This window comes from Eucalyptus grandis, chromosome 3 (assembly GCF_016545825.1).
Source record: "Eucalyptus grandis isolate ANBG69807.140 chromosome 3, ASM1654582v1, whole genome shotgun sequence".
NCBI lineage: Eukaryota > Viridiplantae > Streptophyta > Magnoliopsida > Myrtales > Myrtaceae > Eucalyptus > Eucalyptus grandis.
Window position 1 is genome coordinate 33,164,201 of NC_052614.1, and position 11,545 is coordinate 33,175,745.

Sequence of the window (11,545 nt, forward strand, 5' to 3'; positions counted from 1 at the left end):
GTATAATTTTATATTTAGTTCTCAAATTTAGTGTTTTATTTCTAATTTTCATCCTCTATTTTTATTCTTAGTAGAAAAAAATTATTAAAAGAAATCACCATTCATTACCAAATTGATGCATGAGGAATTATAAGAAATTTCAAAAGTCATTATAACAAGGCAAGCTCGTAAGGCTCCACAACAAATCAAAAAGCATATATCAAGGTAAGTCATCAAATAATGATTGGCAGAGATAATCACGTGTTTGTCCTTCGAGAACGGATCTATGACTACATCCAAGCAAAATGATTGGCAAGTGACCATCCAATCACACATCACCATCACTTTTGAGCATATACTGGGATGTCCATCGGTGATTACGACTTTACTTGTTGGCAGTGTGTGTTTAGGTCATCGTCCCCACACCATTACCATATGAAGGCAATATAAACATATTGAACAAGTTCACATTTGACACACCATTACCATACAAAGACAGTATAAACATGTTGAACAAGTTTATATCTAATCCAGGTGAAAGCAAACTCTTTAGCAAATGCGAGACGCCAAAGCTTTTGACAAAAACACATTAAACGAGCATAAACTTAATACCAGAACTATTGTAAATGCCATCGAAAGTGGAGGTAGAGTATTTATTCATTAAAACTCCTAAATATCAAATTAGATTGGATAGAATACTCCCGAATATAAGATCGGGATAGCAAAATCCCAAATCAAAATCTAGATAAGGAGAGTAAGGAAAGAAACAAAACGAAATGAAAGGAAAAGCAATTAGGTGGGGCGGGAGGGATCCTTGTCAAATACTTCCCCTCCAGAAATTGAAAGTACAAAATGATCAGTTTTTTATTTGTTGGGTTAAATCAAGCTCGTCCGCCCATGTCAGACCAAACCTAGCCCATAAAAGGAAGGGGCAGTAATTTTTAAGTAAAAATAATTGTTGTATAAATATATAAAAAAAAAAAGAGAGGAACATTGAGGTATGTATGAAATACTATGTTCTTTTCCTTCTCTTAAGATAACAGTGTACTCCCTCTTGAAGAATAGAATTCCAGGACTTCAATTAATTCCTCTAAGATTACAACAAATACTTAATCTGTGGCAAACAATATATTTATGTCTCCATGATATACCTTTCGATCAGTGTTACATCTTTCTCGAGCACATTTATCGTTTTTGTTTATGTTATTTGATTGTTCAAGTATCGGTTTGTTTTTCAAGAATATGTTTCCTACATTGGTATCAAAGCGATGTTGTTCATGTTTCTTGATCATTGTTGATGTTTGTAATTTGTTTATGGCCCAAATTTTTTAGAAACTTCGCTGTCAAACGCTCGGGGATAGAAATCCTGACACCTGTAGTAAAGAGATTATTGCACCTTTCATCCTCAACTAAGTCATGTCTTATAAGCTCTAGAAGCCACTGGAATATTGTTAAACAAGCAAAGTCGAACCGTGACATCCTTTTCATTAGGCTGCAGAGAAGTGGCAGCTTGGGACAAGAACAATATGTTATTGTTTACGCAAAAGTACTTATTGATGTGCAATGAAAGAGGGTATTGCAACCAATTAAATGGTAAGAACTGTGGTTTCCGGTACCAAACATGGGGGATATCCATAACAAGATTATTTTCAGGATGAAGATTGACACGGATATTGTGCCCAACCACAACCCTGCCTCTTTTCACTTTTTTTTTCTTTTAGTTTTGTATTTTTAGAATTGTTTTAGTTTTTTTTCAAAAGTCTTTTACTATTAAAGAAGTAATAAAAAATGATATATATGATAAATAAATAAATTTTAAAATACCATTTCAGCATTTTTTTCTTTAAACAATGTTTTTTCCTCTAAGTTTTATGTATTATTGTAACAAATTAAAATAATGAATGATATTAATAAATGTTGAATTAATATTTTTAGTGTAAATTAATTCTATGCTCTTTTTATTATTATTTATTTATGTATGTATATATATAAATATTATTTAATATATAACGTGTCGAAACATGTCGTAATTCTTTATTTTTAATAAATGACTTATTGGTGTATCGTGTTTTGTCGTGTCGCGTGTCCGTGTCGGTGCTACATAAGTTGTGGTGCTCTGGCAAGTCACCTATGGGGTTGCCCCATCCCGTACCACCGTGCTAAGGTGGCGTGACCCAAGGCAAGCCACTTGCCAGTGTCCCTCGACCCAAGAGAGCCTCACCGGGAGTGGTACCACCCCGGGCGAAGTCTCATATGGGTCATGCAACCCGGGGGGCTATGCCTGGGCAGGCCTTGCCAGTGGTCGTACAACTCTTGCTGCCTGGTGGGCTTCCATATTTTTTTTTGCCTAATCTCATCTTCTCATATTTCAGAAGAAGATGGTTCGTCCAAGTAAATACAAGTGATGATCCCTCGAGGGGAGACAAAGCTACTCAATGCAGAATCACTTGCTGCTAAATGCAGAATCATTGATAATGATGGGCACATATTGATGAGAGTCAAGGGATTTCAGTTCATAGAATCTGTACATTTTCCTTCCCACTGTCTTTGACAATTTGATAGGACGATTGTTCGGTAAGTCCCCAATGCACCAAAAAATCAAAGCTTTACCACAATCATTTTACCACAATTAGCCGGATTCCCGTTCCCGTGTTTAAAAACTGAATCGACTATAACTACCTATTCTAGATTCTACAGCGCGTGTTGCATTAGAAGCAAGTTTGATGTAAGAATGCTACTATGGCTATGACAGATAAGATGACCGAGGTCATTGGGACAAGGGCGTTCTGGCCTCGCTATTGAATATGGAGCCAAAGTCGATGCCATTGTCAGGATACCAACCGCCAGTTCCAGTTACCGTTCCAGTTGATCCCTGTCCTGGGTAGCACGAGCTTCCATCTCCGCCACTTGACACGGGATTCCTCACAGTCCCACCGCTTGACCCGGGAGCGGCAGGATTCGTCACAATCCCACCGCCGCTTGAAGGATTGGTCACAGTCCCGGCGTCACTCCTGCTGAGTCAACAGAAGTTACATAAACCAGCGAAGGAAATTAAAATGACAATAATAGCTCTTGTTGTACAGATACTAAATGCACTGGCCGAAAAAGGAATTAAGTGAATAAAAGGGTAAATGCTTTTAGTCCTTAGTCCTATCCACAAGAATAACAACATAAACTATTTTACCATGGACAAAGAACTGAAGGTTTTCATGGCATTGACATATTTACTGAGGTGATCACCCAAGAGTAGCATTATCCCCACATGAATCCTCAAGTTGGCGTAGAACTCATCTTTATACTTTCAATGTGGCAAACAGCGACAGATCCGAGTGAACCTATGGCTCCTAAAAGAACGAAGATGGATTCAAAACAAGAAAGGCAGGTTCCTATGGACTAGGATGATCCTATACCAGTAGATCCCATTAAATTGATTATCCCTACCTGAAATTTGATTCAAAACAGCTAAATTTGCAGCATTGGGCATAGAAGTTTGAATAGTGTGTTCAGGAGACTAAAATCTATACTTCTTGCTGACGATCAAATTAATCTCATAGTATCTTATCCAAGTTGATTGGCGAAATAAGTGATTACAACGGCACCTTTAAATCATAGATGGGTGCATCCAGAGTTATTTGCTTGTGCTTTGATAGGTTAGGTTAAAACGTAACAAACCAGTTGAAGTTGCAATCTAAGGAACAGACAACGAGATTTACCTCTGTACAACAAAGACACCAGCAGTCGCAATGAGATGATTGAAGTAGCTTGCTGATGGGAACGACATACTAGAGGCTTCAGCATACAGGGGGCTCATGTCTGCACCAGAGGTCACAAAGAAGGCACCATTCACCATCAGATCACCTTCCGATCTCCAATTCCATTTCCTCCACTCGCTCTCATCTGTGTCCATTCACTTTGTCACCTATTTCCTCCAATACATGTAAGTAATAATCAGGCGTAACGCAGCAAACATATTGCTCATCTGGGCTTCTTCTACCAAACTCACTTAATGATAGTTCAAAGCAGCTACTGGGATTTATTACATACATTTTGACATCATGTTTCCTTATCTATTAAAAGGAAAGTTTTTACAGCGGAAGTGGATTATTCTGTAGTTTGGCAAGATAACGTTGCAAGATAATCATATCCAGTCTAGCAAGACACTATAGATGATTCTTTTTCCCTTAACTTTTGCAAACACGAAAGTAGCTCCCAGTAAAAGCTCATTTGCAACAACCTGCTTCACTAACTTACCCAATTTAAGGAGGCTGATTATGCAGGATCTAGATGATTCAATCTCACAAAACAATGACTACAGAATCAATAAATGCAGATCAGATATTGTTAAGTTTACCTCCTCGTTGTTATCATCCTGCGGCGCAAAGTACCGATTCCCCTGACTATTAACTGTAGGATTGGAGCTCCCTCCAACAGCATATATCTTCCACCGAGTGTAGTCATTGTTCACAACATGAAAGTACCCAAACCGGCACCGTGGCATACTCTCCTTTAGCTCTTCACCAAAGTGGTTGAACGCAACAGTCACTTGCATCCCTGAGTTAGCCGTGAAATCATCACTGTGACCCAACCTCATCACCTTATCGTGGTGGGTGAACATGTTGCTGGATATTGTGACTGCTGTAGATCCTTCAGTGACATCAATCAGACCGTCTGTGCAATCCGACAGGAAACAATGGTCAATCCAGATTTTTGATGAAGCTAAGACGGATATCATCGCCGACTGATCTTCCCCTCTCGGTAACTTCAGAGGGGCTAATCCGGATCTTGGCATTCCCAGAAGGCTTGCAGTGGTGAATGTGCACATTGTGGATGATGATGTTGGTGACGTCATAATGATCAAACAACCGAGACCTGTTATCTGCACGTTGGCTCCTCGGCCATTGATGGTCTTGAAACTGCTGATGAGAAGCTCATTCCTGAGATTGATTACCATATTACCTAGGTGGAAAATCAGAAAATGTTGAACCAGTTTAGCAGGTACGTCATATGTCAAACTGCTGATAAGAAGGAGCACTCGAGAGTGTGGGCTCCACGATTTTGCCTTGGGCAGATTCGAAGGCGAGGATCAGGGACCCACGACGGAGGCGGAAGGATGGTCTCTAGCTTGTCGAGGGCAGATTTGCAAGCGGAGATAGATGTGGGAATAATACACTGATGAGGAGAAGGAGAAAATCATTTTCCCAACTTTTAGAGGTGTTTTTTTTTTTTTTTTATTGACTGAAAACATTTTCTTTGACTAATTTATTTTCTATGAATCAAACACCGGAGAATATAAAAAAAAATGCTGGAAATTATTTTTGGTGAAAAAACAGAGCTTTAATGAGATGAAAATTTTCTACAATAAATTTATGAAATTCAATTTTTTACAAAATTTCGTGCGTTAGATCGTAATCATAAATAATTTTATAGTAAATATGAGGATTTATGACATTTTCATCATGTTTATGATGGACTATCATGACATTATAAATTCTTAAACAGAAAAGTGACAGTCCACATTTGCCAATTGGAAAACCCAAGCATGGTACTACATTGTTCTGTGAAATTTCTCACGCTTCGGAGACCCAACATGTCATCATGAATTAAAAGTAGATTTCTTTTATTTCCATTGTACTCTCAAGAAATTTTCATAATTCCTGTTTTACCCATCTTCTTTTTAGCCTGCCAAAAGCTGAGGGAGAGATCGAGTGGCATGGTCGCGATGCTCGCAAGTCTCCCGTGGGGTCGCCCCATCCAGCGCTACCTCGCTAAGTTGGCGTAACCCCCCTCGCCGGTGTCCCTCAACCCAGGAGAGCCTCACCAGGAGTGGCACCACCCCGAGCGAAGTCTCATCAAGATCATGCAACTAGGGGGCCGTGCCTAGGCACGCCTCGCCAGTGGTTGTGCAACCTCTGCCACCTGGTGGTGGTAGATCTAAGGCGTTTACATTCTACGCTTCGACCAAAAAAAAAAAATCTTGTCTTCTCATATTTCAGAAGAAAATAGTTCCTCCAAGGCGAACCGCTCCTTCATGGCCAACCCGTGCAAATACAGGTTCTTCATGTGTGAACCACTCTCTGGCACCCACCATGTAGTTGCAGAATCACTTGCTACTAATTACAAGATCGTTGGTAACGATGCGAACATATCGATGAGAGTCAAGGGATTTCAGTTCATAGAAGCTGTACATTTTCCTACCCACCGTCTTTGACAATTTCAAAGGACGATTGTTGTGTAAGTCCCCAATGCTAAAAAAAAAAAAATCAAAGCTCTACAACAATCGTTTTACCACAATTAGCCGTATTCTCGTTCTCTTGTTTAAAAACTGAATCGACTATAATTACCTATTCTAGATTCTACAGCACGTGTTGCATTTGTTGGAGGCAATAGGTTTGAGAGAGAAAATATAGTTGCTTGAAGTATTACACCAAGAGACGTCAAGTTTGGAACGCTCAACAGTGTTACCTCCAGCGTAGGGAAACCCTATAATTTTTATATGCACATTATTGGGCTTCAGCCCATATGGACCAAAATAACCATGCTTTTACCTATTGGGCTTGTATGTGAACATATTATTTTGAACTATATTAATAATATATCAAACAATCTCCTCCTATGTTCACCATACAGCACAATCCAATAAGGTAGTCAGTGTAATGTTCATACAAACATGAATCATCCACATTCAGTCCAAGACAATCAACTCGGATCGGTCAAAGAGTATTCCAGCAGGAAAGTATTAAACTAAATCATCATGTGCAAACTAAATAAGTGAACCATTCTTATCATGAATCTGTTATGAGATTAAAAATCCAAATCCCAAAATAAATCTCAGATTCAGTTCACAACCAATATATGCATATTAATCAAGTATAAGTAGGCCAGTCAAAATAGTCTAAGGCCTTACAAATATAAGAAACAAGCATAATAATGTCCACAAAATAGAAATAGCAAAATACAAGTCTTAAGTAAATGGACTTCATCAAAATAGGCAATAGCAGGAAATTGTCAAGTCCCTACACGCTTTAAATGATATATATATATTCATTCATCAAGTAGGTCATCCTGGTCAGGATCCCACTCATTAAGCTCTCCTCCATCTCTACCATCTCCTGTAGAATGTCAAATATGAATTTCATATTATCATGAATTCAATCATTTGAATAAAAACTTAGCACCATTCCATCAGGTGGAGAAGAACATATATTGATGTCATAAAGCATCATAATATCATGTCATAAGCATCAAGCCAGTTTCATAAATTATGAACAAGACCTAAACAATGTGATTTACAAAGAGCCATCAACTTAAGTTTATTTGTAGGAGAATAACTATTGTCTAGTTTCAAAGAACAAGACCAATAGTCAAGTCACTTACAATAACCTAGTCATGTAATATCAAGTTTCAATTAAGAACAAGACAAAAAAGGCTTCTTATGTAAACAATTGTTTCTATGTTTCAATTTGGAATGTCACAATTACTGATTCCTTAAAGTCAAATAATCTAGCATCAAGTTTGGAATGAGATCATTTAACCAAAAATGATAGTCCAATCTAGTTGAATTGTATCATCAAGTTTGGAATGACACAATTTTCCTAGATAGAACATTTGAATTAGGTTAAAGTCATCTTCATCAAATTTGGAATGAGACAACTCACTCTTCAAATTAGTCAGCAACTGTGAACATCGATGAAACATAGAAACTGTGCTGATCATTGTAGCCAATAAAGAAAGATTTGATAATTCAAAACACACAATTAGAAGGTAAGTAAATAGTAGTTAAGACTTGCCTATATAGTCTTTAACCCCAGTTCCCCCACTATTTTGAATAATCGATCTTTAGGCATACCTTTGGTGAGAGTATCGGCTATGTTATCCTTCGATCTCACATCGATCAAGGTGATAACCCCTTGTTCTCTTAGATAATTCAACAACGCATGTCTCGCCTCACATGTCTTCTCTTTGAATTAAAGAGAGAATTCTTGACGACTTGGATAGCTGCTTGATTATCACAGAATAGGCTTAAAGAATTAATCTTTAGCCGAGTCAAAGGAATATCCATAATCAGATTCTTTATCCACTCTGCCTCTTCACCGGCTGAGGCTAAAGCAAAAAGTTCCGATTCCATAGACGATAATGCAATACAAGTCTGTCGTTTGGATTTCCAAGTAATAGCAGCTCCACCCAAAGTGAATACATACCCACTAGTGGACTTACTATTTCCAATATCGAGCACCATGAGGCATCGTAATATCCATCCACAAAGTTGGAGGATAACCAGAATAATAAAGAGCATAATCTTTAGTACCTTTAAGGTATCTCATTAGCCTATTGAGGGCATTCCAATGCTCTTTACTAGGATTACTAGTAAAACGACTCAGCATGCCAACTGTAAAGGCTATGTCGGGTCTAGGATAACCAGAATAATAAAGAGCATACATGAGACTACCAATCAGTTTCGAGTACTTTAACTGATCCACGCTAATCCCTTCATTAGGACTTAGTCTATTATTATAATCACATGGTGTCTCACTCGGTTTACACTTATCGTATCCCCAAGTAGAAAGTAGCTGCTCAATATAATGAGTCTGGCTAAGGGAGATGACTTGCCGTTCAAAGCTTACTTTCATGCCAAGAATGATATTAGCAATACCAAGATCTTTCAAGTCAAATTCTTTAGCTAAAGTAGCTTTCACGTCACTCACTACAAAATGATCGGAACCAAGAATTAACATGTCATCAACATACAAGCAAATGATGACTATCTTATTTGACAAAGAACGATGGTAAAGGCATTTATCTGAATAACTAGATTGAAAGCCATAACTCTTTACCACTTCATCAAATTTAAGATGCCACATCTTAGGTGCTTGTTTAAGACCATATAGGGATTTATTTAATTTACAAACTTTGTCCTCAAGACCTTTCATAACATATCCTTCCGGTTGTTCCATGTAAATTTCCTCATTTAAATCCCCATTTAAGAAAGCTGTTTTTACATCCATTTGATGCACTACAAAGTGTTCAATAGATGCCAAAGCAAGAAGAATTCTTATAATTGATAGATGACACACAGGTAAATAGACATCAAAATAGTCTATTCCACTCTGTTGTTTATAGCATTTAGCTACTAAACGTGCTTTGTATCTAGCTATTGATCCATCACTATTCAGTTTCTTCTTCAACACCCATTTACAGCATATAGCTTTAGCCCCTTTTGTTGCCAAGTGTGATTCTACAGCAGAGATCTCATTTCATCATCTATGGCTTCTGCCCACAGTAGAGATTCCCTAGATCTCATTGCTTCCTGATAGGAGAATGGATCATCCTCAAGATGGTACGCAACAAAGTCCTCACCAAAACTTTTGGGAATTCTCTCTCTTGTAGATACTCTTACTGGAATTGGTTCAATAGCCAACTGTGTGGAATTAGTGTTAGAAGGGCCTATTTCAGATTCTACAGGAGATTCTGAAATCATATCTGTAGATCCAGAAACATTCAAGCCTTGATCTCTGATAAACTTGTTTTCAAAGAACACTGCATCTCTAGATTCTATCACTATGTTAGTAGATAGATCTAAAAACCTATTTGCAGTGCTATCTTCTGCACTACCTAGATATACACAAGTAATAGTTCTAGATCCCACCTTAGGTTTCTTAGGATCTGGTATATTTACATAAGCAATACAGCCCCAAGTCTTAAGAGTATCATATCTACAAGGGCGCTTATGCCATATCACATAAGATGTCATGGACAACTTAGAGTGCGGCAACCTGTTCAAGATGTGATTAGCAGTTAAAACTGCTTCTCCCCAGTCGGAGGAAGGCATGCCGGCTGTAAGTAACATAGAGTTTAACATTTCAGTTAACGTTATATTCTTACGCTCTGCAACACCATTTGATTGGGGTGAATAAGGAGCAGTAGTTTCAAGTATTATACCTTCTGAAGCACAAAATTCCTTGAACCTTGACATAGTATATTCTCCTCCTCTATCACTCTTAAACCTCTTAATTTTCAAGTTGAGTTGATTTTCTACTCTAGACTTGAAAATCTTAAATTTTTCAAAAGCCTCATCTTTCGATTTCAACAAATAGACATGACAATATCTAGAAAAATCGTCTATGAATGTTATTAGATACTTCCGACCACCTTTAGTAATGTAATTTCTAAAATCACAAATGTCAGAATGTATTAGCTCAAGAAGTTGTGTGCTTTTAGAAACCAATTTAAATGGTTTTCTAGTGATTTTAGCCTGTGCACACACTTTACACTTATTAAATCGAATAGAAGTATCTAATGGAATGTTGTGAGGTTTAGCTAAATGTTACATTTTCCTGCAATTCACATGCTCAAGTCTACTATGTAGCAATTTTGGATCAATCAAAGTAAAATTCACATGATTTATGCTATCGGTATTTAAACTCAACCTATACATACCATTAACCATGAATGCACAACCAAAATAATATGAGTTAACAGATAAAGTTACTCTACCATTCATAGTTGAAAAAGACATACCAACTTTATCAAGTAAACTCATAGATATCAAATTCTTCTTAAGTAAAGGTACTACTCTAACATGTTTCAGAGTTAGTAATTTACCTGAAAAAAGCACCAAATTTGCAGTTCCAACATGAGTCACCTTTGTCTCAACACCATTGCAATTTTCCACAGTATCTTTCAGTTCTGTGACACCAGTGAGTAATTTCTTGTCATTTGTAGCATGACAAGTAGCGCCACTATCCAACCACCACTTAGAAGAGACGCTGGCCTTTCCATTCTTCATCATTCCAATGAAAGCTCGAGGCTCAGATCCTCTAATTAGCATATTGGCCTCATTATGTGGTGTGTCATTATTTGGCTTCTTCGGCAACCTACACTCTACTGCCTAGTGACCCCACTTTCCACAGTTATGGCACTTGCCCTTCTTCTTCTTTTTGAAGATAGTCTTTTTGGCCTCTAACTATAAAGATAATTCACCTTTTGGTGACTTGGACTTTTTCTGAGGTTTATTGGAGTGTGAAACTAAGTTGGCAACTGACTTTTGTTGTCCCACTTGTTCCAAACTCTTCCTAGTGATATTTTGATCCTCAATGTGAATATACCTCTTTAATTCATCCAGTCCCATCTGTACCTTCAGTCTGTGCATTTCAGTCTTGAAAGAACTCCATTCAGTTGGCAATTTGCTCAACACAAGACCGACGAAGAGATTATCGGACATATTAGAATTATCATCTTTCAGCTTGTTCCTCATGTTCTCAAATTCAACTAACTGAGAGGTGATGCTTGAATTCATAGTGAATTTAAAGTCAAAGAATTTCTCCGCTATGAGAGTTTTAGATAGCCCCTCTTGTTTTTGGAACTGAGCGTTCAAGTGATCCCATATCTCTTTCGCCGTCTTATACTCACTATAAGTCATAGACATATTAGGATTTAGAGAGTTCAACAAGTAATCTCTACAAAAGTCCTCATCTTTGTTCCACTGATATTCATTCACATCTTCAGTGGTAGATGCAAAATCGCTCAATACAGTATAGAATATGTCACGTTCTTTCATGCCAAATTGAAC

At 37.7% G+C, this 11,545-nt stretch overlaps 1 pseudogene; it reads right to left on the bottom strand.

Moving 5' to 3' along the window:
- Positions 1–2,746: 2,746 nt before the first annotated feature.
- Positions 2,747–4,948, bottom strand: LOC120291820 (annotated as a pseudogene).
- Positions 4,949–11,545: the final 6,597 nt, after the last annotated feature.